This window comes from Mustela erminea, chromosome 1 (assembly GCF_009829155.1).
Source record: "Mustela erminea isolate mMusErm1 chromosome 1, mMusErm1.Pri, whole genome shotgun sequence".
NCBI lineage: Eukaryota > Metazoa > Chordata > Mammalia > Carnivora > Mustelidae > Mustela > Mustela erminea.
In genome coordinates this window covers 145761910-145789379 of record NC_045614.1, presented here as the reverse complement: position 1 = coordinate 145789379, position 27470 = coordinate 145761910, and the positions used below count along the sequence as shown (strand labels likewise).

The 27470-nt window shown below is 38.1% G+C and overlaps 1 long non-coding RNA gene across 1 annotated transcript; it reads left to right on the top strand.

Annotated features, from left to right (window-relative positions):
* LOC116592727 lies at window positions 1-27181 on the top strand. Its single transcript, XR_004286596.1, has 3 exons — window positions 1-184; window positions 12255-13515; window positions 27089-27181. It is a non-coding gene; the product is annotated as an uncharacterized LOC116592727 (long non-coding RNA).
* Window positions 27182-27470: the final 289 nt, after the last annotated feature.

Genomic DNA, 27470 nt, shown 5'->3' with positions numbered 1-27470 from the left:
CAGGGACTTTAATCATTATTTTATTTAATCTCCCAACGATGCTATGAAACAAGTATAATTAACCACCATATAAAGGAGGAAGCAAGACTCAAAGAATCTAAGAGAATCACCCATGGTTTTCCTCAGAGGAGCTGCATCAGGATTTGAACCCAGCTCTGAGACCCAAGTACAATGCCTTCCAAAGGTGACCGTAAGTCCTTGTGGTACATCATTCAAGGCCTCTAGAGCTGAAAGTAAACTCTTCCCTATCTAACAAGTGACAGTTTAGGGATAGCATAGACTCACAAGGAACAAAAAAACAAAAGGAAGGTTTGATATTCCACCCAGCCACCTTAGGCCCCCACCTCCAAGCCACCATAGCCCATGGTAAAATGTAACCAAAGTAAATGGCACAACTTCTCCCTAGTGATAAAAGGTGTTGGGGAGGTGTGCAATGGCTCTTCAAAGTGCAAGTCCACCTAGGAGTTGGTCAGTGTCATCCAGCAAGCCAGGGGCAACAACTCCCACCGGCTATTCCCCAGCACAGATGATACAATGGCTTGAACCCAAGTGCATGGACCTAACTAAATATGTCTGGCTGCCCCAAAGAGCAAACCACGAGGTTCTCCTCTTTATGGTTTCCACTGCATGTGTGGCTCTTATCCAGAAGTGCCAGGCATTCCAGAAACTGACATTTCCATACACAAGTAAGTCACCAAGCCTCTTCAAGGACACTGCTAAATGTCAGTCATCCAGCTCTTTGGCAAACACAGCATTTGAACCCACACTCAACCTCAATCCCACAATCAAGTTGTCTGCTTTTAAGGTTTATAGATTTCAACTAACTTCTCAGACATCTGGTGATCAAAGAAGAGTAAGATCACATTTTAAAATGACATTTGCTTGGGGTGTCCAGCCTCCAAAAAGAATGTGTCCTAAAAGCCCTTTTCAAAATTGCTCTCCCAATTCAAATTTATTAATCAGACCCAGTCCCCTCATGGGGCCTTTCCAAAAGGCTCCAGTCCATGAAGGCTCTCCTCTGTCTCAACTGCTTCAAGTATGAGGTAAACTCGCCTCTGCGGAGGGCTATTCCTGAGCATGCATCTATACTGCCCCAAATCAGCCACTATTGCATGGACTTCTTGTTTATTCTCCACATCTATGACATAGTAAAGGATAAGACCTGCCAGTCCTGGCAGGTTGCTTCAGCAGAGACTCCTGGGATGGCAACACCTAGGCAGAGGGACCACAGTACAAAATCTGATGTGCAAAAACGTGATGAGGCATAAATGAGCTCTGTTAAATGAACACATGTCAACAGGTTCACTATGGTCTGATTTCCATGTAAGATCACTAACCTATTCATCAACTACGAGCTGACGGGTTTGGAAGGAAACAGAGAAAGCAGAGTAGATACACTTGGGGTACACAGATAGCATCCATCCCAAGCAGTTGTTACAGAGGCAGAAATGCAAATAGGCTGTGAGAATAAATGTCATAAGATCATGCTATGTCTCAACTTCATGCATTTTGAACTAGCAAGTAATATGGAGAAAACAAAACTAGCATATGCTTCCCAGTGGCCAACTTTCACTTTTCATCACTGTTCTTTCCCTTTACTCAAAACAATAAGGTATCTCTGCTCTTGTACCTCAGAGAAGCCTGGCAGATGGAGTGTGGAGGCAGTAAATGGCTCTCGGGTGAAGTTAATGGCTGTAGAGGATAATATGCTTTCAGAGAGCACTTCCCTGTTTGTTTGTTTGTTTTTAATATTTACTTATCTTATCTGAGGGAAAGAGAGAGAATACACATGTGAAGAAGGGGAGGGACAGAGGGAGATGAAGATGGAGAAAGAAGCTCAAGCAGATTCCATGCTGAGCAGTGAGCCCAAGCACAGGGCTCCCATATCTCGACCCTGAGATCACAAACTGAGCTGAAACCAAGAATCAGATCTTAACTGACTGAGCCACCCAGGCGCCTCTATTTTTAAAGATTTATTTATTTATTCTAGAGAGAGAGCAAGCAGCGGGATGGGCAGATGAAGAGGGAGAAAGAACCTCCTGCAAATTCTCCACTGAGCTCAGAGCCGGAAGTGGGACTTGATCTCACAATTCTGAGATCATGACCTGAATCAAAATTAAGAGTTGGATGCTTAACCCACTGAGTCATCCAGGCACCCTCAGAGAACACTTTCTAAATAGGCTCTCTATGTACCCACATCCTTATCTCAGGCTCTGCTTTTAGGAAAACCCAAACTAAGAGGAAAATCAAGACAGAAGAAATTGCATAGTCATCCAGAAGAGCTGAAAAAGAGGTTTCTGTGAATAATTTACGTATTATCCAAGATTATCCTTTAAAGCCCTAAGTATCAATTTGTCAGAAACTTTTTGCTGACTATGAATAGCAGTTACTTAATTGCCAGTAACCTACAGTTCAGTTGAGTAAATTAATAAAACCATTTGTTTGGTCAAACAGAAAACGCTAAAGAAACTCCAGTGCTGATACTGTCACTACTAAAGATGCTAAAGATAACAACACCATGACACAGGTTATAAAAAGTAGCCTAACTCTGTAAAGGTATAAATAATTACCAGTAACAAGATTATTTTTATATTTAATATTTTAATAGACTTTTCAATTTTTTAGAATGATTTTAGGTTCACAGCAAAACTGAGCAGAAAGTAGAGTCCCATAAAATAGAGTTCCCATATACTCCCTGCCACACACATGCATAGCCTCCCTCACCAATATCTCACACCATGGTGGCATATTTATTACAATCAATGAATCGACACTGACACATCCCTATCACTCAAAGTCTATATATACATTAGCTTTCACTCTTGCTGTTCTACATTCTAAAGGTTTAGATTTAATTTTAAATTGCAAAATGGTATACAAAAATGAGATCTTCACTCAAGTTGTCACAGCTCAGAAAACAGACAGATACCCAACTGAGCTAGCTAAAAGTCTCTGGAACAGGTCCCTAGCAATCCTATACAACCCACTGATCAATTCTTGATGCATCACAGAAATGTCTATCAAGAAGAATAAAGAATAAGCTCACAGAGAAGTGCACAGGGTCATTCCCAATGGCATGACTCAACCACTGTAAAATCCTTACACACTAAATCCACAAACCATTTAAGTACTCTTTGTGAATGGAACAGGATTTGACATAAAATTAAGACAACTCCAGCCAAACTAGCAGAATGTTTGTTAGCAGCTTGGAAGAAAAAACAGTAAGTAATGATGGAGTACTCTTAAGAAATGATCCATTATCATTTCTCCCAATGCCTCCTGATGAGGGGGAAAACTCACATCAAGGACTCTAAGTGGAAAAAATGATTCAGAAAAGCAAAATTCTTGATATAAAGTTATTTCAGGAATAGTAGATTTATTGTGCTCATATTTACATTTTTATGTATGTACAATCGTATGTACGGGTATTTTAAAACCTATCTAATTAAGTCTGAAAGAGCCTTTTCTAAAAATATGGAACAAAAAGCTTAGGGATAAAAAAAAATTTATCTAATTAGTAGCTCTTTTTCCTTTCTTAGCAACACAATTGATGGCATCTTAAATTCAATAAAATATGTCAAGTGCTTACAAAATTAAGGGAAGTTCTGGGGGATCCAAGGTAAGGGAAAACCACCAATGGCTTTCAGAGGTCAGAAGGTTTAAGGAATCACAGAAAATCTCTGATGATGGCAATCTCAGCTACTGGTACCAAGTAATTCTATAGAAAAATGCCCAGAACTTAAAAGTAAACCTTTGTCTGCCATTGCCCTTTACCTGCCCACCTGCTGACAGAGTGGACTCCCATGACAGAATGTGCTCTTACAAGAAGTGACTGGAGAGCTGGATCCTTCCCTCTGCCCACCACTTGAGAGCAAAGTGAGAAGGTGACAAGAGAGAGCACTCACCAGAACCCAATCATGCTGGTACACTAATGTGAGGCTCCACAACTGTGAGAAAGAAATTTCTGTTGTTTAAGCCACCCAGTCGATGAGATTTTGTTATGGCAGCCCAAGCTAATTAATACACTAGGCTTCTCTCCTAAAATGAAGTGCAATCAGCACCTTTAATATCATATTGGGGATGGCGATGACCGTGAGTTAACAAGAGACAATCTGTACAATTGTTCTCGGTTCTTCACTCACTCCTTAATAAGATTACATACACATCTACACTCTTTCCCACTGACTTTGCAGTGCCTCCCACTGTGGGCAAAGTATACATATCTCAACCTACTGCAGCTGCACTTGGCATATGAGTTGCATGAGACAATGGAATTTTAGTAGACGTAAGTCAAGCAGAAGTTTTAAATATGTTTGTGTGGTTTAGCCTGCCTACTTACACTTCAGTTGTCTGTAATAAGAAGACCATGCCCCAGACAGCCAATGGCACTGGAGAAGCAGACAGGAACTCAACCCACAGCCTAGAGGCAAGGCCAGGTAATCTTGGAGCCCAGGTGAGCCACAGACCTATGAGGGAGAAAATGAATGTTTATTATTGTAAACCCCAAGATTTTGGCATTATTTATTATGCAACAAGAATTACTGCAAGGATTAAATATACATCTAAAACAATGTTTGGTACATATTAACCATAACATTTCAGGAATCTTGAAATTATGAGCATGATGTAAGCAATATATGTAAGCAAAGTATTCAGAGTTTTTGCTTAAAGATAATAGCAGGTATGAATAGCAAGGCTTCAAAATGTAAATAATGTTACATTTTTACATTTTCTATATCAAACTTTATCTAGTTTGAGCACTAGACATCAGGGTTGGCAACAAGTCTAACAGCTATCCTTTTTACACCCCTCAGCCCTTTCTTTTTTTTTTCTTTTTTTAAAGATTTTATTTATTTATTTGACAGAGAGATCACAAGTAGGCAGAGAGGCACGCAGAGAGAGAGAGAGGAGGAAGCAGGCTCCCCGCTGAGCAGAGAGCCCGATGCGGGACTCGATCCCAGGACCCTGAGATCACAACCCAAGCCGAAGGCAGCGGCTTAACCCACTGAGCCACCCAGGTGCCCGCCCCCCTCAGTCCTTTCTTGCATGACACAAAACTCCCAGGACTTAGATGGTTCCAAACAGAGGGGGAAGGCCAGACTTTCAGACAACTTGTGGAAGTAAATGGAGTTCAAAAAACATTTTGTACCTTTACACCTAAGACCTCAAACTATATAAGTAATACATGCTCTCTACATTGCTAGAATCTAAGGGAGTAAATGTCACCCATTGTCTTAATTTATATTTATATTCCTAATTACTTAAATTAGAATTAGAATTAGAATTAAGAGGACTTTAAAGGGCTATTTGGAAGTAATAGTGGTTTAAAAAAAAAAAAAAGGAGATGGTCTATCACCATTTTAATTTAATGTATCTTTAAAAAATGTAATCAGAGTAGTGTAAAAAGACAGAAGAGGATTTGTCTTAAGTGATATACAACAAGTTTGTGCATATGCAATTAAGTATACATCAGAATAAGTATATAGAAAACCATTCAAAGAATAGTATCATTCTTTGAAGGGCAATTTGGTAATTCTTATCAAGAGCCATAAAGTTTTTATATCCATGGATCCTGTAATCTCATTCTTAAAACAAATCTAAACCAATAAATCAAAAGACAAAAGATGCATTTATAAAGCTGTTATATTCACCTCTAACAGTGGAAAGTAAAAATAACCTAAACCTAAGAGAGCCTTGGTAAACTTTGTTATATCATTTTTAAGAATATTATGCAGTATGTCAAAATAACACTGTAGAACCGTAAAAATCAACAAGAAAAACAAAAATAAGTACACTCAAAGTAATGTATGGTTAAAAACAACAACAACAACAAAACCCTGCAGCATAAAAAAAAGTGATTGCACATGTGGCAAAAGTTTAGAAACAACACAAAGATTTTGAGTATAATATTTTTCATTTTACATTTTTACTTATATTCTAAACACCTTTTGTAAAAATAAAACAATAAGAAAAGCTATAGGTTACTTTGTGCTGGGGCAGGGGGAATGATGGTCCCTAAAAATAGTAGCAAAGAGTAGGTGGATCAATTTCTAGATCCTACTAGATTAGGAAGGTGAAGAGGCAATTGTTCTTAACTCTCACTCCCAAGACCAACCAAAGATACCAAGAAAGGTATGAGAAATCCCTGAGATGAAAACAGAGGGCTATCTTGAACGGATGTGAGAGGAAGAGACTGGAATCAGGGAGAACAAGAAGCAGCTCAGTAGAGTGTAGAGGATAGAAAATATAATAAAATATAAAAGACACTGTTGGGATAAAGAGTATTTACTCTATACCTACAGCAATTCAAATGTGTTCTGCCTGATCTCAAAAACAAAGGAAAATCAATGGCAGGAGCTACTGTGACACCATGCAAAAAGTAAAGTATCAACTCCGGTTAAGTCGCTATGTTTAAGGAAGATCCCCACCTAAAGCTACTCTTTCCTGAGGGGCAAAGGGCAAAGCCCTACATTACCTTCTTTTTTTAGGATGAGGAGAGATGGACTGAGTTTTTCACTGCCTGAGCCTCTGGACGCCAGGGCTCATACATATACCTCACTCCTGTTCCTTGAGCTAACTGAGGTGACAAAGGAAGGGTCTGACCTTCCCCTATAGGCTCTGCTGAATAACCCCAAGAAAAACAAAGCACATAAATCAAAAGCATAAGATATTTAAGGATTATAACTATCTGGCTTTTCATATTCTATCAAAAGCAAAAATACACACACCACTAACTTTAAATCAGCTTAATGAAATGTTTTCTTATTTCTTCTTAAGATTTTCTTTACCCATTTGAGAGAGAGAGAAAGAACATGAGAGGGGAGAAGGTCAGAGAGAGAAGCAGACTCCCCGTGGAGCTGGGAGCCTGATGTAGACTGATCCTGGGACTCCAGGATCATGACCTAAGTAAGCCAAAGGCAGTAGCTTAAACAACTGGGCCACCCAGGCACCTGAAATATTCTTTTTAAAGGAAAGAATTCATCAATAGGATTAAAAATTTATTAAAGAGTGAAGCAAATATTTTAAAGACAAGATTATAATAGTTGAAATAAATAACACAAAAATGATGCATTTCAAAAAGAACACTGCTCAGAAAGGAAGGGCAAAGAAATAAAAAAAAAAATCAATAGACATAAGGAATAGAAAGAGAAGTGCTAAAATGCAAATCACAGAAAGAGAAAAAAATTGAAGAGGAGTAAATATTTGAAGAAGCAATGCAGATAAATACTCGATTTTTAAAAAGATAACAGGCCTAAAATGGAAAGAGTCTGTACAGTGGCAAGAAAGAGAAAGAAAGAAAAATCCACACCACATTATATTAAAAATTAAGAATAAGAAAGATAAAGAAAAAATCCTAAAAGTTAACAAAAAGAAAAAAACATGTTACATTAAGGAAGTAAGAATCAAATTATTCAGAAACAACACTGTCGTAAAGACTGTGGAAGTAGGGGTGCCTGGGTGGCTCAGTGGGTTAAGCTACTGCCTTCGGCTCAGGTCATGATCTCAGGGTCCTGGGAGCGAGTCCCGCATCAGGCTCTCTGCTCAGCAGGGAGCCTGCTTCCCTCTCTCTCTGCCTGCCTCTCTGCCTACTTGTGATCTCTTTCTGTCAAATAAATAAAATCATTAAAAAAAAAAAAAAAAGACTATGGAAGTAGAATTCCCAAAGTACTGAAGAAAAAGAACTTAGTATTTAGAACTGTATATCCAGCCCAAATATAAATCAAATCAAGCCTTAATAAACACATTCATTCTCAGGAATATAAGGCCTCAGAAGGTATGCCATGCAAAGATCCATGATGACAACAGGGTGGGAGATGCTTAAATAAAAGGGCAAACAAGAGATGCTGCAAGTGATATGTGAATAAAAGAGATTAAGTATCTTGGTTGCTATGCTAAAGTTGGTTCCTACCTTAATGAGAGTGAAGGAAAGAAATCTATTATCAACATAAAAGAGGAAATATAATAATCCTATTTAAAAACTTAGATTTTATCGGTATGTTGAGAGTTAGTTTCTCACTAAGGGTGTAAGAACGCAACCTATAGTCCACCAAGCTAGCCGGTTTGTGAACTGTTTGTCAGTTCTTAACAACTTTCTTGCACCAAAGTGTGTATCAATCACATCACTAAAATCACTTAGCTCAGGTAATGTGATTTTTACATATAAAGACTTTCTCAATGAAGGGAGTGGTGCTTATTTTAAATTCTAGCAGGAGGTCTTTATCTCATGAATCAGTAACAATTCCCAGACGAGCATTTTGAGTAGACAAAGCTATTAATTTAAAGGAGAGAAGGAGATGAAGTGGGTGAAAAGAAATAGAAATAGAGGGGGGTGAAAGGTCCCCCAATAATGGGTCCATGATTAAAGGAGCGAGACTGATACAAATTGAAGGTCAAGCAAAGCTTTATTTCGTACCAAGCATCAAGAATCAAACCGAAAGCTCGTGGCCACGCCTCTTACAGAGAGGGCGACCCCTCTCTGCTTCACAGACTAGCTTTTAAGGGCAAAGTCCATGAGACTGTAACACACAGAGAAAGATACACAGTCATGCTAGGTCACACATAAGTGACCAACTGAATTACAATTTACCCTATAGTAGACGTTTGAACTAGCCTATCACCTTGGTCAGAATTGGCGCCCAAAAGGTGGGGGGCCCACACTCCTTGGTACCTAGGGAGACAGTGTATGTGCTCTACTGATTGGATGTCTCCATCTGACCCAACTCATCCCTGCATTCAGGCTGTTATTTCCACCTGACCTGACCTACCCTTGTATTTGGGCTTTGTTACCTGGGACTGGTTTCCCCGACTTGCTTTTAAGTAAGTTCCCCTGGAGCAGGGGGAGCAGGGTCAATTTAAGTTTTACTGCATAAACAACAAAATGGCTGTTCAACCGAGGTGGGGCCGCTCTGGCTGAATAGGCCCTTACAGGGGGAAAAAAAAAACAAATAAGTTGAGACATTTTGAACTGGTCCAAATATATTAATAATTGGCATAAATATTAACTGGATTTTAAAAAGATAAAGTCACAGTTTAGATTTTATAAAATCTAAAATATGCTGTTTATAAAAGATATTCCTAAAGCATAAGAACACACAAAAACTAAAAGTAAAATGATAGAAAATTAAATACAAAGCAAATACAACCAAAACTAAGTTGCTACAGCTATTACTAACAATATATTAAATAAATATCAAAGTAAAACGTATTATTAAAGAGAGAATTCAATTCACTACTTAATGCAATTATCCAAGAAGATAAAGTAGTTTTAAAGATGTGGTTACTAATAAAATGCCTAAAAATATATAAAGTAAATTTTATGAGAACTGCAAGTGATGAGGAAACAGAAATATGGCTGAAGACAAAGCAGAAGCTGACACCCTGTAAACCCACCCCACACTCAATGGTGCGCCAAGTGTGACATTCCTCCTTGAATCTCCCAACTACCTCACCATTAATGCCTTGCTAGAGGGGAAAACCACCTAACTCTTTAGCATATGAAAGTTCCTTTGAAACTTCCCGCTTCCTTAACCTCCTCCTTCCAACTTGTAGGTAGAGAATGAGCCACTCCTCCTGACCCTGGTGAGGCTCTTTCTGCCCACGGGTTCTGTCCCCGTGCTCTAATAAACCACCATTTTGCACCACAGAGGTCTCAAGAATTTTTTCTTGGTCCTCGGCTCTGGACCTCACTTATATTCTAAAACTTCATCACAAGGACAGCATAATAAATCTACCATCATAGTGAGGGATTTCAGCACAGCTTTCTCAATTATTGAGAAGACAAATAGAGGAAAAAAACAACAAAGATATACAAGATCTGGATGACATAACTAAAAAACATAACCTAATGAACATCTGATACTTTGAATAAAAATATTCTCAAGTACAGATGACTATAAAAATTTATCATGAATTAGGCCATAAGGCCTCAACAATTTTACCCAAAAAAGTATGCAATTTGACATTAATAATGCAAATAGAAATTTTTAATTCCCACTTATTCAAAATTTATTTTTCAAAGCCCTGATAAATGACTCATGGGTTAAAATAGGATCTTACTGGAAATTTTAAAATATCTAGAACAGATTAATTAAATTTTTTTTACTTTTTCAATTTTATTTTATTGATTTATTATTTTTTTAGCAGAATAATCTCAAACACATTTTTATTGATTGGAGTTCTTTTTTTTTATTTTTTTCTTCCAAGTTTTTATTAAATTCTATTTAGGTAACATACACTGTAATATTGGTCTATAGTGCAGGATTTAGTGATTCATCACTTATATACAATACCCAGTGCTCATCACAAGCGCTCTCCTAAATCTCCATCACCTATTTAACCCATCTCCCCACCCACCTCCTTCTGATAATCATCAGTTTGTTCTCTAAAAATCTGTTTTCTGTTTTGTCTCTTTTTTCCTATTATGTTCATCACTTTGTTTCTTAAATTCCACAGATGAGTGGAATATGGTATTTGTCTTTCTCTGACTGACTTATTTCACTTAGCATAATACTCTCTAACTCCATGATAAGTATACTTTTTTTAATCAGCCAACATATAGTATATCATTAGTTTTTGATGTAGTGCTCAATGATAGAACTGATTTAAAAAATTTTTAAGTTACATATCAAAATTCATGTGATGTGAGAAAAACAGTGATCAGAGGGAAAGTTATATAGCCTCTTCAGGACTATTGACAGAAAAAACTGAAAGCCTCAAAATTAATGAATTAATTGTCCATCTTAAGAGATCAGAAAAGGAGCAACAGGATAAAACTAAAGAAAATACAAGATAAGAGATGAATAAAAACATAGAATAGAGAAGACCAACAAAGATAAAATGCTAAAATATGGCTATCTGGAAAAACTGACTAAACTTTGCCAAACTTAATCAAGGAAAGTAGAGAATAAACACAAATAATTTTATAAATTAAAAAAAGGCAATTATTACAGGAAAAATAGGAGTTTAAATGATTTTAAAAGACTTCTACTTTCAAGCAAGACAGACTTAGGGACCAGATTAACTCATCTGCCAGAAACTTAAAAAAAAAAAAAAAAGCCCAAATATTTGAAAAAGTAGTTTTTAGATATTGGTCATTACACAACAATTGACAGTTAAGTGATGCTAGAGAGACAGAAAATTTGAAGGGAACCCCACAGTCACCCAGAAGCTTACTGCCTGGGAGAGTTTTAAACTTCAGCTCAGTAAACATCTCTTGTATCTGTAAAACACTGCTAGGGGGAATGTAAATTAGTAAATCCACTTTGCTAAAGAATTTAACTTTATATTCTATAGTTGGAAGATTTACATAACCTGTAGTCTAGCAATTCATTCCACTCCTAGGTATTTATAAAAAGTAACTCTAGCTTCTGTAGGATAGGATACTCGTAAAACACCGTTCATACTAGAATTGTTCACAATAGTGAAAACATGAAAACATCACAAATATCTATTCACAGTAACTTGGACGAATGAACCATGCTATATATACATAGCAGGCAAAACTAATTAACTACACAGGGACTTGTTGCCATAAGGAGAACTTTTTTCAATATGACATTAATTCAACATGATATTAATATCATTAATATGATATCAATGATATATGATACAACGTGATAAGATAACAGAAAAAAAGAGACAAAACAGAAAGGTTGAACATGATACTCTTTTTGTAAAGTTAAAGATTAACAAAGGCTACATTAGAATATGTAAAAAGAGGGGTGCCTGGGTGGCTCACTGGTTTAAGCTTCCAACTCTTAGTTTCTTATCTCATGTGAGATGGAGCCCCAGTTGGCTCCTTGCTGAAGGAAATCCACTTGAAAAGTCTCTCTCTGCCCCTCCCCCCATGGGTGGGAGCACACAAGAAGGTGTGCACCTCTCTCTAAAACAAATAAATACATCTTAAAAAAAAAAAAAAAAGTAAAACTACAATTTATCCATACAAAAAAGGAAAGCAGCTCCCACTTCCAGGGGCTTAGATGTATTTTTCCCTACTCCTCCCACTAAGTATAACAAAAAACCCCGTATATAATATATATGACCAACATCATGCTGAACATTACATTCTCATGACTTATTTACTCTAATTGTTAGTTTGTAATTTTGACCCCCTTCACCTACTTCACACAACCCGGGTATGCCTGGAGTATTGGTGACCCCAGTCAACAAAGCAGTACTCAGTAGCCTCCCCGTCTGCTGGTTCTCAGAAGTTATCAGAATTTTCCCTTCGCAGACGCAATCATGTGTACTTACAGAACGAGTCAGCAAAAGAAGACGTGTCTTCTATGAGAGACCAAAAGAGAGTTTTGCTCGCACAGTTTCTTCAGCTCATCCAGTCGCTAAATTAACACAGAAGCCACCATTGTAACCCACTGCAGAGACAACACAGAAGTTAAGAAAGAAGATCAGAGTCGGGGTCTCCCTCAGGCTTGTCAGCAGGCACGACACGATCTCCTGCTGGCTGTGAAGAGCTTAAAGATTGACAAGACAACTGAAAGGACTGATGCTATCGTTCATCACTACATCGGCAGTCATGGTGCCTCTCTCTCAACTTCTAGGCTATGGAGGTTTTTTGAAGTCTGTAGCTCTGTAAACAAAGTGCCATGTCATGGTATTCCTGGCAACTGACCCCTTCAGACTAGAGATATGATCAACAGAGGTCAGGGTCTACTGCAAGAGCTGTCCCGGAGACACCTCAGAAACATTTTTGGTGGAAGACGTGGACCAATGTGGTAACAACTCAGCAGAGTCTGCCAGGAGGTGTAGAGATAAAGCAACTGCCCCGTACAGAGCAGAGCTCCTTTCGCTGGAATTGCAAGCACAATCAGCCACAGAACTCATCCAAATGGTTTTTGCAAGTCTTTCCCCGTTTGGGGGCGTTGCAGGGCAGAAAGGCACTTCTTCACCTCCGCAGGATGGATGGGGCCAGGACTTTGCACGCAGTTGCCCCACGAATCCCACGGCAGCGGTGGCCAGGGGTGGCAAGGGCCACTAGAGTCACCACGTCCAAGTCCTGGTCTGGATCCCACCACACTTTTCCCAGCCCAGCCGGGTCTGCCACGACGGACGCAAACAAGCACCTCTCTAACTTCTTCCACAGGCAGTCGCGCTCCACACACTCTAGGGGCCAGTGCGTGACGTCACGCACCTCATGCACCTCATGCACCTCATGCACCTCATGCACCTCACTGCTGGATCGGCACTTGGCAAGCTCTTCCGGTGCAGTTTCTATGCTGCGGCTTGTTCCGGTCACAGGACCTGTGTGGATTGACCTTGCGGATTAAAACGCAGGGCGTCTGCCGTGGGGCCGGCCGCCTCCGGTGTGGAGAGTGCTTTTCAAGAGCACAAACAGCGTAGCCTTGCATGGTTTCTTCCTCCGGGAGTCGAGAGACGTCAAGATTTCCAGCCACCTCCACTTCACTGCCTGTGCGGGAAGGCCTCTACTTTCCTCTCCTGGAAGATGTGGGAGTCCCAGAGCCGCTGACCTTCATCTCAAAAAGGTTCCTATTCCAGCAGGTATGAAGTGATATCTCATTGTGGTTTTCATTTGCATTTCCTGATGATGAGTGACATTGAGCATCCTTTCCTGCGTCAGTTGGTCATTCCTATGTATTCTTTGGAGCAATGTCTGTGTCTTCTGCCCATCTTTTTACTGGATTATGTTTTCTGGGTTTGAGTTGTATAAGTTCTTCATATATTTTATCAGATATGTCATTTGCAAATATCTTCTCCCATTGAGTAGGTTGTCTTTTAGTTTTGCTGGTTGCTTACTTGGCTGTGCAGAAGCTTTTTATTTTCACGTAGTCCCAGTAATTTAATTTTGCTTTTGTTTCCCTTGCCTCAGGAGACATATCTAGAAAGACATTGCTGCAGCCAATGTCTGAGAAATTACTGCTCTCTTCTAAGGTTTTTAGGGTTTCAGGTCTCATATTTAGATCCTTAATCTGTTTTGAGTTTATTTTTATGTGTGGTGTAAGAAACTGGTATGTTAGCTACCCTGGAATTAAAATTTTAAAAATATATTAGATAAGTAGATAGATAGATAGTTGTTCATAGATTGAAATTTAAAAAAAAAAAAAAAAAAAAAAACCTCTCACCATGGTGGTTCAAGTGCGTGTTGCTGAGGTCAGCTTGTATAGCATGGTGTACAACATGGTGACTATAGTTAATACAGTATTGCATATTTTAAAGTTGCCAAGTGAGTAGATCTTAAAAGTCTTCACAAGAAAAAAGTTTTGCAACTATTATGATGACAGATATTAACTAGACAATTGTGATCATTTATACATATTTAGAATCATTATGTTGTATGCCTGAAACTGAAAAATGTTATATGTCAACTATACCTCTATTTAATTAATAAACAAACAAACAACAACAACAACAAAAAGACAATCATTAGAAGATCTGAAAAGTGGAGGGGAAAAAAGTAGACAAGCTAGGGATGTATTGTGACCTACGGAAGTCTGGGGAGTTTTCTGGGTTTTATTTTTGCCTTTATATATACAACACATATAGCTGAAGAATCCAGCAACATAGAAATACCAATGGACGCAGAGAACAAAAGGCCCCAACAAAGCCTATTCTCCCGGGCCAAAGAACCAGGAAAGGGACAGCCTAGCAAGACAAAAAAACCTGTAGGCAAAAACTGCTCTATTCCATCAAAACACCACAGAAAACTGTGGCCCAACCCATGCCAGCAACGACTGAGTAAACTGCCTACACTTCCACCACAATCCCACCACTCACCCACATCCCATCAAGCAGTAACAAAGAACTCCAAACCACCAACTGCAGTAGTGTCAAAGAGTAGAGTAGGGAATAAGGACTTCCATCTGCACCATGCAAGAATAACGTCCCTTGTAGGTTTAGGGAAGACAAGATGGAGAACCTGGATTTTTTCACTCCAACCTGAGAGTAACAGGGTGCTAGTCTTTCCTCTCCACTGTGGTGGTGTGAGAGGAAGGCCTGGGGAAATTCAGTACCTTTGTCACTACCCAGCGTAGTGATGCTGACATGGTTACAGTGGAGACCACATGAGGAGCAGTAATGTGGTATTTTCATAAGCCTCTCTGCCAGGGAAGTATCACTGGAGGCCTACTAAGGAGGCAGAACTCCCAAACCTGCCCATCAGTAATGAGGAACCACATCCTCAAGTACCAACAAAGACCAGGTAGGGAACCTGAACTTCTATACCTACCTGGTAGTAGTGAGGCAGGGCCCTCCCTTATTCTCCAGAGAGATACCAGAACAGAAGGTTTACAAGAAAATCCAGAATCTCATAATGTAATACACGAAATGTCCAGGTTTTATTTGAAAAATCACTTGTCAGACTAAAAACACTGAAGATCTAAAACTGAGTTAAAAGATAGTTGAAAAGACAGAGATGAAAGTAATGTTAATATTATCTAATAAACATTTTAAAGTAGCCATAATATAAAATGCATGTGCACAATTATGAGCACAAAAAAGAAACAGTGTCAATGAAAAAATAAATAGTATCAACAAAGAAGGTAAAAAGAAGAACTAATGGAAATTTTAGAACTCAAAAAAAATTTTTTAACAAAATAAAAACCTCAGTGGATGGAAGCAAAATGGATGACAAATAAAAAGTAGAATAAAATAAGCAGAAATTAACCAACCTAAACAACGGGGAAAAAGTAGGCCCCCAAAAAACAAAATTAACAGAACTTTAGATACCAGTTCTATGAATTCTCTTCTAATAAGAAGGCATGGAATAGAAAGGAAAAGGATACTTTCCAATTCAATTATGAAGCCAGAATTAGCCTGATACCAAAACCACAGACAGTATTAAAAGAGAAATCTGTAGGTCAACATCCCTGATGAACATAAATGCAAAAATCCCTAATAAAATATTAACAAATAGAATTCAACAGTATATAAAAAGGATTTTATGCCATCACCAAATGGAGCCTTACAAATTCCCAGAAGAAAAATCCCAGGATTATATCAATAGATCCAGAAAAGACATTTGACAATTCAATGCTCATTCATTACAAAACCTCTCAGAAAAAAAATAGAGACGAAATTCCCTCAACCTGATAAAGAGCATTTAAAAAAAAAAAAAAAAAACTTCCAAAGCTAATATTATATTTAGGGTGAAAGGCTGATGCTTTCACCTTAAATTCAGAACAAGACAAGGGTATCCACTCTCACACTCTTATTCCACATAGTACTAGAAGGTCTATCCAGTGCAATAATGTGAGAAAATGAAATAAAAGCATAAAGATCAGAAAAGAAGATATAAAAGTGTCCCTATTCCAGAGACATGATTTTCTATATAGAATATCCCAAGGAATTTCAAAAAAAAAAAAAAAAAAAAAACGAAAACCTCCTAGGAATAATAAGTGAATTCATGAAGGTTGCAGGATACAAGATAAACAGAAGTATCAATTAAATTTCTATACACTAGCAATAAATACATGTGGACACTGAAATTAAAAATATGTCATTAAAAATTGTACAAAACAGGTATAAATCTAATAACACAGGTACGGGACTTGTACTATAAACTACAAAGCACAATTTAAATAAAAGATTTAAATAAAAGGAGAGTCACACCATGTTCATGGTTTAGTAGATTCAACACAGTAAAGCTGTCAGTTCCCCCCAAATTGATATACAAGTTTTAACACAATTTCTACCAAAATCCTAGCAAGGTGTTTTGTAGATGTAGACAAAGTTATTCTAGAGTTTGTGTGGAAGGACAAGAGGACTATCAAAGTTGAAACATGAACTTCACCAATTGCACTCCTGGGCACTTATCCTAGAGAAATGAAGATTTATGTTCCAAAAAAAAAAAAAGAAGAAGAAGAAGAAGAAGCTATACACAAATATTCATAGGAACTTTATTTGTGTACCTCAAAACTGAAAACAATTCAGTTGCCGTTTGTTGGGAAATGGCTAAACAACTGCAGTACCTCTGTACCATGGAATACACTGAGCAAATAAAGGGAATGAACTATTAATATCCACAGCAATCTGGATGAGTTTCCAGAGAATTACGCTGAGAGAAGAAAATCCCAAGCCCAAAATGAAGTGGTTCTCTTTGTATAACATTCTTGAAATGACAGAATTATAAACGTGGGGAACAATGTAGGAAATACCAGGGCTAAGGAGGGATTGAGGACCAGAGGGGAAATGGTGTGACTACCGAAGTGCAACATAACTGATCCTGTCCGTGATGGAAATGTTTTATATCTTGAGTGTAGTAGCAATGTTAAGATCCTGGTTATAATGCTGTAGTATAATTTTTTAGGATGTTACCATTGGGGGAATCTGGGTAAATGGCACAAAGGATCTCTCTCTGTTATTACTTCCACCTGTGTGTGAATCTCAAATTACCTCAAGAGAATGGTTGATTTTTTTAAAGAAAGAAAAACAATGGAACGATCAATACAGTTTCAGAATGGTGATAATCTTGTGTAGGGAGTCAGGATCGAGGTGGGGAAGAGCATTTAGTTAGTTGCAGGATTTTGTCAAGGTCCTTGCTCATATTTAGGGTAGTGAGTTTGCAGGGGCTTATCACCTAATTAATGATAACTAAGTAAATAATTAAAAGTAAAAGTTAAATAAACGAAACATAATGGTTTTAAATTCTGTCACAGGGTCTTCCATCCTCAGTAAAATGTGGTGGCTGGACAATACTATAAATTCACCAAACTCATTTATTTTTCCTCTGAGGCTCAGAAAAAGGCTACATTCCCTGGACCCCTTGTGGCTAGGTAGGACTATGTGATTGAGTTCTGGCTGGTGGTGTTAGCCAACAGTGAAGTAAATCACATTCAGAACTGGCTGCTGACCGTACTTCACAATCTGTGACCATCTTTCTCTCCATCTCTTAAGAAGCCTAGGTCCATGAGTACATTGCTTGGAGAACCAGTCAGAAAAGCCCACTGACCAGGAATATCTGCATTGGATCCTGCAGGAGCTAGAATGAAACATGGGCTAGTTTAAGCCACTGTGCTTTGCATTTTTATTTATTATCACAGTATATTCTAGTCTACTCTGACTAATACAGGTGCTTAAAAAGCCCCCCAATAAGTGCTGAGAACTCACAGCAGTGAAAACTAGACCTGGCTCTTAATTGCCAAAATCTGGAGAAATGGCCTCTATTTGTAAAATCCTTAGAATTGGATCGAGAAATGTAATTGGTGATCCATGAATGTGTTGGCACTGGATTGCAGAAAACCTGATGGCTGAAAAGAAGGTGCAAAGGTGCTTTGCCACTCCCCACTGTCTGCCCTGGCTCAGAATGAGAAAGGCACTGCCAAACAGACAATGGGGCAACCACTCTTCCAAGACCGTGAGGCTTCCAACAAGCACTCCTTCCTCCTCTGCCGCTTCTAGCCCATCTTCACCACAATGTGTTTTAAGTAAAAGGACACTAGAGCCTTATTTAAAACTCCCTCGCATTCTCCCCAGATTCTTCATCCTTCCTTATTCGTGGGCTCCGAATATGGTCTCTGTTGTTTCTGTCCATTTTTTTATACTTGTCCTATGGGTGTATTTGTTCCAAAGTAATATATGAGTGTGGGATGTTTTAAAAGATTTACTTCAATATTACTCTAGCCTATGACTCCTTCTACAACTTGTTTTTTCATTTAGTACCATGTTTTCTGTATTTATTCAAATTGACACAACAGTTTGTTCATGTTAACTGTTCATATTATATATTCAATATATCACAATTTTTATCCACTCCTCTACTAATATGTTATATACATTTTGACTATTAGAAGTAATACTCCAAAAAACATTTTTACGTGTCTCATTATGCATATTGTAAGCATTCTCTAGGGCATATATATATAAGAGTATAGGAATCTTCAGCTATACTAGATGTAGTCAAGTAGCGGTCACTGTTACTAAATCAGCAGGGTATGGGTTTCTGTTTCCCCTCATCCTCGATAATACTTAATATTTTTAGATGTTTTTTATTAAGTTCAATTAGTCAACATATAGTACATCATTAGTTTTTGATGTAGTGTTCATTGATTGATTAGTTGCATATAACACCCAGTGCTTATCACCACACATGCCCTCCTTAATGCCCATCACCCAGTTACCCCACCCCATCCTCCTCCCTTTTACAGCCCTCATTTTGTTTCCCAGAGTCCAGAGTGTCTCATGGTTTGTCTCCCTCTCTGATTTCTTCCCATCCACGTTTCCCTCCCTTCCACTATGGTCATCTGCACTATTCCTTATGTTCCACATATTAGTCAAACCATAGGATAATTGTCTTTCTCTGCTTGACTTATTTCACTTAGCATAATACCCTCCAGTTCCGTCCATGTCGGTAGAAATCGTAGGTATTCATCCTTTCTGACAGAATATTTTCAGACTTTTAATGAGTATGAAATGTTCGTTCTGAGTAACCTCGTTTTTAAATTTTCAGTTTCCTGATTATGTGAGTTTGAGCATTTTTTCATATGCTTATTAGCTGCTGAGCTTCTAATTCTGTTAATCTCTTCCTTACATCTCCTGTCCATTTTCCAACTAAGCTTTCTTTTTTTCTTACTGATTTACAGAAATTTTTTGCATATTCTAAGTATTAATTCTTCAGTTACATGCTTTGAAAATAATTTCTCTTGGTCAGTTGTTTTTCTTTTCACCTTGCTTATGAAATCTTTTGCAATTTATCAGGCAAAAATATTTTCCTTTATGATTTGAGCTTTGTGGGTCTACCCCTCTGCTTTATAATGCTGCTTTATAATGTGAGCTCTTTCATTTACCATACATCTATATATATACATGACAATATTTCTGGCTCTCCATTCTGTTATATTGTCTGTTGGTTTATTCCTATGTCAATTACCATACCACATTAATTACTGCAGCTTTGTAAAAAAATCTTGATATATACCAAAGATACTCCCAAGTCCATATTCTTAAATTGTTTCAGCTACCCCTCTCCTATTACTCTTTAAAGTTTAGGATTGACTTGCAAATTTCCTTTAAGAAAGAATTTTTAATATTTAGAGAACAAACAAAATACTCTTTTATATAATTATCTTTTCAGAATTAGTATTACAGAGGATACTGAAAATTAATTATTTAAAAAATCTTTAAATAATTATGTTATTAAAGAAATGCCTGCAGTTATCAGAAAAACATGTATTTTTTCTATATGAAGTTCTTGGTAGAGGGCGTGGGGGACTTCTGGGTAGGAAGAGTCGATGTGACTTCACTTTTGTGAATCCCAGAGATTAGCAACCTATGAAGATCTCATAATAATTAAAGTTGTCAATCCAGTGTGTTTCATTTAAGAAATTTTTAATGGAGGAAAGAGGTAAGATATTTACATTGCTGTAGACAACAGTTTGATATTGTACTCTATTGATCAGAACTGATATTTTTTCTGAGCCAAGTACATTTTATATTGCAAAAAAAATAAATTTCTTCAATTCTCTGCCATTCACAGAATTTCAATATTGTATTAGCCAGGGTTCTCCAGAGGAACAGAACAAGTAGAATGTGTGCCTATATAGAGAGATTTATTTTAAGGAATTGGTTCATGTAAGGCTGGCAAGTCCAAAATCTCTAGAGTAAACAGGCAGGCTGAATATCCAGGGAAGAATTAATGTTGTAGTTTGGGTTCAAAGGCTGTCTGCTGGAAAAATTACATCTTCTTCATAGAGGTCAGTCTTTTTTCCTAAGACCTTCCAACTCATTGGATAAGCCTACCAACATCATGGAGAGCCATCTGCTTTACTCAAAGTCTACTAATTTAAACATTTATCTTGTCTAAAAAATACCTTTATAGCAACATCCATAGATGTTTGGCCAAATACCTGAGTACCATGATCTAGCCAAACTGACACACAAAAAGTTAACTATCACAGGTATTCCAAGTAAATTTCATAAAATTAATGAAGCAATAGTTAAGATATTTCAGGAAACACTTTAAGCAAGAAAAAAATACTGACACTGAATATAATGGTAAATTTGGTAGTATAGGCAAGTAAAGAAAAATAGCTTTTATGAATGAACATGTTTTGTCAACGTTCTAGATTACATACAAAAAGGGAGAAACTGATGAAATTTCATATTTCATATTGTTCTAGAGTCTCAACATCAAGTTGGGTTTTTGTCTCCTGTTTTCAGGGATATGAGAATTGACTTTTCACTATTTCTAATTTTGCTAAGAGGTGAACAAGGTCATTCATACCAATATTTTTCCCAACAAATTTTTCCATTTGAACTAAATTCATTTTTATTTGAATCTCAACTGAAAAATGTTGGTTAAGTAAAAATACTATAAAGATTTTTTATTAAATTGGATATAGAATTGCTTTCTTGCTCTAGTATTTTAAGAACTGAAAGACTGTTGAACACAAAACTAAAATCTGCCATCTCATGTAAACTCAAATGGGATCATAGTTTTATTGCTATTTAGTGATTACAGCTATTTTATTGCTGTCATATTCTCCATATAATTCTTCTTTAAAAGAAATTGTTTGAAAAAAGGAATCCAGTGACTCCCTGCCTTTCCTGCCAATTGTCTAATTGACTATAACTAGACTCTATGGGCTGTATGCATAATATGCCAAAATTTCAGACAATAAAGAATTGGACAAGTACCTATTGTGTGTGTGCTGGCGGAGGGAAAGGAGTTACACTTTTCAAGTTTCCCAAAGATGAGGAGGCTAGGTTTTTCCCCCCACTGTTTTGCTCTGTGTCAGTAATTAGCAGACATCCTTACGTATTTAAAGGTAACTGCTCAAGCTAAGAGCTTTCTGCTTTCTTGGCTCTTTGCCCCATGGAAGAAATCCCATCAATAATTTTTTGGTCTTTTCTTCTTGGCAAACCTTTAAGATTTTTGGTTTTATTTTTTTTATTTCTTTATTAATTTTCATTTCTTTTCTTAATCTTTTCTCTCCTCTACTTTTATATTCTAAACTTTTATATCATAGGTTTTAGTCTTTATGTTCATCTTTTCTCTCTTTTATTATTTTTTTTTTAATTAGAGAAAGCAATCGTGAGCCTGAGGGAGGAAGGAACAAAGGAAGAAGGAGAGAGAGAATCTCAAGCAAACTCCCCCCTGAGCCCAGATCCCAACATGGGGCTCAATCTCATGACCCTGAGATCTTGACCTAAGCAGAAATCAAGAGTTGGGAACTTAGCCAACTGAGCCACCCTTTTTTCTTAGAGGGAGTTACTGATATATTTTTAATCGTTGATTGTTTATATCCTTATTTTTAAACCACCTATAATTTTAGCTCCTAACCTTTTGCCTTTATTGCAATTTAATTGTCATATTTACATTACATTGTTTTTTCATTTCTTCCTACATCTCATTTTTCTTGTAATCTCTTCATAGTACTTTAAAGTAACAGGTAAAAATCTTTCTATTGCTTGGGACAGAAGCCCTCTCTCACAAGAGCTGGAGTAAAATAAAGGTTTAGGTGGAGAGAGTGGAATATATTAACCCACATTCCTGAAAATAGCAACTTGCAGGCTTGATTTCAGGCATAACTAAATTAGAAATTTCAAAAACTTTCCTTAGGACCTTGTCTCCGTGTCTACTCTATATTGCTACTACATCCTGGACAGGTTTCACCACCACTATCCACAGAGTGGCAAGACGTCTACAAGAGTTTCAAACTACTGACATCCTTCTTCATTCAAGTCCTTCTGAAGAGAGAGAGCACCTCTCCTTCCCAGTCAGCTTCCTGACATCTCACACCATCCAGGCTTTAAATAAATAAAAACGTTTTCCATTTTAAAATTCAATGGCGGGAGAGTGTTTTTGAGCCAAGAGGGGCTGGAATATGAGTCCTTCTTTGAGGAGAAGAGCCAGTGGCTTCAGTGAATAACAAGCATCAAACTAAAGCCAATAGCTGTATTTTGTAAGCTCCAGTAGACTCCTTGGAGTATGCTCCTCAACAGAAAAGACTCCTAAAATAAGGCAGACACCCACAGCTTTTACCATTTATATTACCATTTTATAGTTTCATCTCCTTTTGACTTGTCATAACAGGGGAAGAATTATGACAGGCATTAGTGTGGTTGAGTTACATTTATTGCATCAGTCGAATACCCAGTTTTGCACCTGATTTCATCAGAGCTCCTTCCTTCCCAGCCAAGGTCAATTCCAGGAAGATGATAGGGTTATCATCTGACTCTCAAGCCAATTTTTTAGATGATTTTACAATTTTTATTTACTCAACACATCCAAAAATTAATCACACAATGAATGATACATGCATAAACTTAATACATGTGTCAACTTAACAAGCTCTCTCTCTTTTGTTCCTATTTTGCTGGAATCCCTTTGTGATATTTTGGGGGTGATTTCTATTGCTTCAATGTAAGTGTGAGGAATTAAAGCAAATGTCATTCACCAAATCGTGTGCCTTGCCTCATGACTTAATGCCTTTCACAATTATATAAATCCCAAACCCCAAGGTTCAGCCTGGAGCCAAAAACATGCCACATCTACATGACACAAAGGAGCTTAACCTTGAAATGCATCATACCAAATGGAACCCCATTCCTTGCCAAAAGCTTTGCAGGCATCTGTCACAACATTTATCTCCCTTCCAGCCAGCAGCAAAGTTCACATTGGTTTCTAACACTCATGCTCTGGCCCAAGTCTCTTCTGCTCCATCTTCTTCAGACCTTGTTCCAAATGCCTAGAATAGGTCTCTTCCCCTCCGCAACCCCAATCCGGCCCCCGCCACCCAGCACACCTAACCTTCTTTCCATTATGAGCTTCCCTGGTTCACCCTACAACAACTATTGTTCACACCACTAAGAAGCTGCTTTAACATATACAGAATCGGCATGTATCTTTCTGCGCTATTTCTGAACTCAGTCTTCTATTCATTAGTACTGAACAATTTTCACTATTTTAATTTTTTAATTGTTTTAAATAATACATGCACATATTTTTATTTTAAAAGTTCAGAAGGGGGACGCCTGGGTGGCTCAGTTGGTTGAGCAGCTGCCTTCGGCTCAGGTCATGATCCCAGCGTCCTGGGATCGAGTCCGACATCGGGCTCCTTGCTCGTCAGGGAGCCTGCTTCTCCCTCTGACTCTGCCTTCCACTCTGTCTGCCTGTGCTCTCTCTCACTCGCTCTCTCTCTGATAAATAAATAAAATCTTTAAAAAAAAAAAAAAGTTCAGAAGGGTATTAAACGAAAAAATACATCTTCTCATACTGGCCTTCATCGTGAGCTCCTCTTTCCAAAGTAACTGCTAAAAACAAAAATAGTTCATTGTGTTTTTCAAGATAACCTCCTTTATTTTTCAAGATAACCTCCTTTACTTATATACAGAGATAGCATTCTGGTTTATTGAGAAATATCAAGTAAGTGGAGTTAAATTGTGATAGCATTATTTTTTCCAAGCATGACACCTTGGACTGAGCGCTGGAGAATTTCCTTTCTTGCCTACATGACTTCTTCAGGAAATCCTAGGACTTTCTTGCCACTGTCAGTTAAATTTCATTTTAATTTGTTTAAAATTCCCACCTTATTTCAAGTTTAAATCTTATCTCCTCACTTCTCCCCAGTGAAGACCTAACACTGCCTCAAAGGACTTGGAGTTGGGGAGATGCTCTTTCATTGTGTGTGGGAAGAATGAGAGGGTCTGGTTCCTTTTCTGGATCAGACATTTTGGATTGGGGGGAGGACTGGAAGCAGAGACTTTCTTACATCACTGGCAGCCTGTGGGTCCTTGGGAGGCTCCCCCTGGTCTTACTCTGGCTTCATCTGGTTCTACCTGCCCTTGTAGCTTCTGAAGATAGGGAGGTCTTTCCATGCATGGGATGATTCTCTTGAAATGATGCCCAGTTTCTCTATGCCTTCCTCTGTCTCCTTTCAGTCTCAAAAAAAAAAAAAAAGAAAAAGAAAAGAAAAAACTTAATGCCCCTGTTATGAGCTGAATTGTGTCCCTTCAAATTCATTTATTGAATTAGAACATTCTAGTATCTCAGAATGTGACTGGAGATAGGTCTTTAAAGAAGTGATTAAGTTAAAATGAAGTGTTAGGGTGGACCTTAATTCAATCTGACTGGTGTTTTTTCAAGAAAAAGAAATTTAGACACACAAAAAGAGATAACCATGACTGCACACACACCTAGGAAAGACCACGTGAGAACACAGCAAAAAGGCAGCCATCTGCAAGCCAAGGAGAAAGGCCTCAGAAGAAACCAACGTCGCTGACACCTTGATCTTGGACTTCTAGCCTTCATAACTAAGAAAAAATGAATTTCTGTTGTTTAAGCCTCCCAGTCTGTGGTATTTTGTTATGGCAACCCTAACAAACTGATACAGTCTCCACATTCTGTACCTCCCAGAGGTTTCCGGGACAACGTCGTGGCCTGTATCTCCATTCTCTCTCTGTATCTCTGTTCATGCTCTTTTACAAGAAGATCCAGTACCCTGTAAATTAATCTTCCATTTTTCCAAAGGACATGGAGAGCTGCAGGTGAGGGCTACCCACTCCCTCTTCCCAAGCAAACTACCCCCATCCTTTCTCACCTCTCTGCAATAGATAACACCTCAAGCCTCCTTGCCAAAATCTCCAGATAAGTAGTCTCTGGGTTCAGATTACCTCCAAACTACCAGACCACCTGTTAAGCTCTCTCAGGAAGTAAACTGAGTTCCAGTAGTAACGCCACAGTGAGCCTCCACATGGAATTTAATCCAGCCAGGAGAGGAAATGTCAGCCACCCTCAGCACCTTTTTCCAGCAGCCCCCATTCCTGTGAATAAGTCTTCTGAAGCCTCTTCACTGTATCTTGGGAGGAAAAACCCTTAACCACTGGACTTATTTCTTAATCTTCTTACATAAGCATGTGGGGGAGAGTTGATGGTTGAGGTGACAGTACTCATTCAGCACCTCTTCGTAAGCCCAAATGGAAGTGTCTGATCGTAATTGTGGGCAGCTCTCTTTAGCATGTGGGACCCGAACACCTTTTTGTTCTCTACTTTGAGCCTTACGCACCAATTTGGGAGAAGTAGGAAAAGTACAACTCCACATACATGTACATTTTCCAAGTTTTTACTCAGATGTGTAGTTTGTTTTGACTATAATTAATTTGTCTTCAGCATCAGCCCCTTCAGTTCCATTAACCCTTGTAAGGGTTGGTAGAACACAAACTTAAATCTCTCTGGTTTGACACTTTATCCGATCCCTTCAATAACCACTTTCAGAAGGTGTTCAGTCTCTGGGGAGAACTCCTCAGTCTTTTGCTACAAAAATACTACATTAATTGACTACCAGTGTTTATGTTGCTTTGTGCACAGAACTGTGTCATAGAATAAATTCCTTGAAGAAGAATTGCTGGATCAAATGGCATTCAGTAAACTCAAAAATTTTCAGTAAATATTTGGAAACCACAATAAATAAGGTAGTCATATAGTACATTAGAAGATGGTAACATTTACAGAAATAAGTAAAGAAGATCGCTTCTCGGCCTTTTGGCTAAGATCCAGTGTAGAAATAAGTAAAGAAGAGCAAGAGGGCATGGGATCAGGAGGTTGTCATTTTAAACTGAGGGGTCAGTGAAGGCCTCATTGAGAAGGTACTATTTCAGTAAAGACCTGTAGGAGGTGAGGGATTTGGCCTTGCATATATGTAGGAAAAACTGTTCCAAGCAGAGGGAACATGCCATGCAAAAGCTCTAGAATGGAAGGATCACTGACATGTTTAAGAAAAAGCAAATAGGTCAGTGTGGCTGGAGCAGAGGAAGCAAGGAGGACAAAATAAGAGAGAAGATCAAAGAGATGCTAGGGCCACATTGTGTAGGGCCCTACAGCGCATTATGGGAATGCGGGCTTTTGCTCTTAATAAAATGGCATGCCATGCCAGTGGAGGGATTTGAGCAAGACGTGACATGATATGGCTTTTGTTTTAAAATTCTTACTCTGAACATGTGTTGAGAAGAGACTTCAGGGACTGAGTGGAAGCAAGAGGCCATTACAACACTCCAGGTGAGAGACGTGATGGCTCAGACCTAGACGGCAGGAGTGAAGGTGCTAAAATGTGGTCAGAGTTTAGCTATGTTTTTTGATTGTGTGTGACTAAGGTTGCCAAATTGCCCCTCTAACTGTTTGCAGCAATTTCTCTTCCCACCAGCAAAGATGAGTTCCAGTGTCCCCGCATGCTGGCCAGTGCAACACAGTAACAAACTCCTGAGGTTTCACCATATTGGTAAGTCAAAAAGCAGCAGCTCAGTTTTGCTTTTGTTTTTATTTTTGAGTTTGTGTTTTTCCATCTGTAAGTGAGTATAGATAGTTTTCACATGCTTATAAAATATTTTTTTCTTTCTACCTGTTCATTCATTCAAAAACGTGCCCATTTTTCTAGGGGTTTGTAACCATATAAATTGATTTATCCTAAACTTTTATATATTAAGGAGATTAACTTTTGTTCTGTCTGTCATCTTTTCTCAGTCATTTTCCCTTGTCATTTTCCCTTGACTTTTCTATAATATTTTTC